Source organism: Sinocyclocheilus anshuiensis, unplaced genomic scaffold (assembly GCF_001515605.1).
Source record: "Sinocyclocheilus anshuiensis isolate Anshui unplaced genomic scaffold, SAMN03320099.WGS_v1.1 scaffold627, whole genome shotgun sequence".
Classification (NCBI taxonomy): Eukaryota; Metazoa; Chordata; class Actinopteri; order Cypriniformes; family Cyprinidae; genus Sinocyclocheilus; species Sinocyclocheilus anshuiensis.
In genome coordinates this window covers 655,070-656,573 of record NW_015549703.1, presented here as the reverse complement: position 1 = coordinate 656,573, position 1,504 = coordinate 655,070, and the positions used below count along the sequence as shown (strand labels likewise).

The 1,504-nt window shown below is 38.7% G+C and overlaps 1 protein-coding gene across 1 annotated transcript in view; it reads right to left on the bottom strand.

Moving 5' to 3' along the window:
• Positions 1 to 669: 669 nt before the first annotated feature.
• The window catches only part of LOC107660591 (glutaminase kidney isoform, mitochondrial-like), a 54,040-nt gene continuing 53,205 nt past the window's right edge, over positions 670 to 1,504 (bottom strand). Inside the window, exon 19 of the transcript XR_001631021.1 lies at positions 670 to 679. The gene's annotated coding sequence lies outside the window, so the exon portion shown is untranslated. The remainder of the gene's footprint in view (positions 680 to 1,504) is intronic.

Sequence of the window (1,504 nt, the reverse complement as noted above, 5' to 3'; positions counted from 1 at the left end):
TGTTAAGACAGCTGACGTGCTATGATTTCTGACAGACAGTTCACTCTCCTGTGATGTGACACTGTTCCCCTCACACACTCACACACACACACACGACGCGTTACTCTGCGCTGCGCAAAACTGCACATTTGAACAGTCAATAGCAAATACTTAAACGAATAACAAAACATATCAAAACGTGGCATATGTGGCATAATGGACTAAGATGATAAAGACCAAACTCAATATGCTCCTCTTCATTATAAAAATATACATGTACAGGCAAGCGCAGGTGAGCCCAGAATAAACGCAACACGCAAAGTTTCGCATTAAGCAATCCTTTTAATATCACTTAATGCATTTCATAATGCATGTTCATATCTGCTGGTCTGTATATACTTTGCGTCAACAACAAGACATAGGCTACTGAATTGTCTTTATCGTCTTAGTCCGTTATTATGCCACATTTTAAGCCTTTTGCTGTATGGGAGGACAAGTGAAAGATTGCGCATTGTGTTCATGGCCATCTATGCCACATTTTGCGGTATTAATGCATTGCGTTCTGGGCTCGTCTGCTTGCCTGTATGGGGTTGATCCTTTTAATATCACTTAATGCATTTCATAATGCACGTTCATTTTTGCTGGTCTGTAACGTTATATACTTTGAATCAACAACAAGACATATAGGCTACTGAATTTTCTTTACCATTATTATGCCACATTAAGCGTTTTGCTGTATGGGAGGACAAGTGAAAGATTGCGCATTGTGTTCATGGCCATCTATGCCACATTTTGCGGTATGGGAGGAAAATATTATATACATAATTATTATGTTAATAAACTGTGTATTGAATTTGAAATTTTAATAGCATCTTAATACATTAAGCCATATTAAGTGTTTATGTTTTTCTACGGGAGGAAAACGCTTAACGAGAGACTGTGCATTGCGTTCATATTCTGCTGTTCTGTAGCCACGGATTTGTGGGTCTTGTCTTTTTCTTGCAGGACCATGTACGTTATTGTACTAAATTAGTTTTAATCATTAAATCCCCACCACAGCGTCTGGTCTCCATTGGCAACACGCACGATTTTTGTCGATTGCAAGTGAAGTCGCAGGTAGCGGAGAGTGTAAGTGGCGATTGTAATTTAGTTGAATTTAGTTCAGTTCACAGTCAAGATCAGGTGGGTTTCAGAGATTTTAGTGTTATATCAACAGACACTGTATTGGCACTCATTTTCATAGACAACAATTGTGATTGCTTTAATTGTGCTTTACGATACTATAGACTACTAGTCAAACTCCCTGAACTGAACTCTCAACCCAAGGTCAAAATTTCTATTGACAAGTAAGTAAACTATCTATCTATCTATCTATCTATCTATCTATCTATCTATCTATCTGTGTGTCTGTCTGTCTGTCTGGCTGGCTGGCTGGCTGGCTGGCTGTATGACTGTCTGTCTGTCTGGCTGGCTGTCTGTCTATCTATCTATCTATCTATCTATCTATCTATCTGTCTGTCTGTTT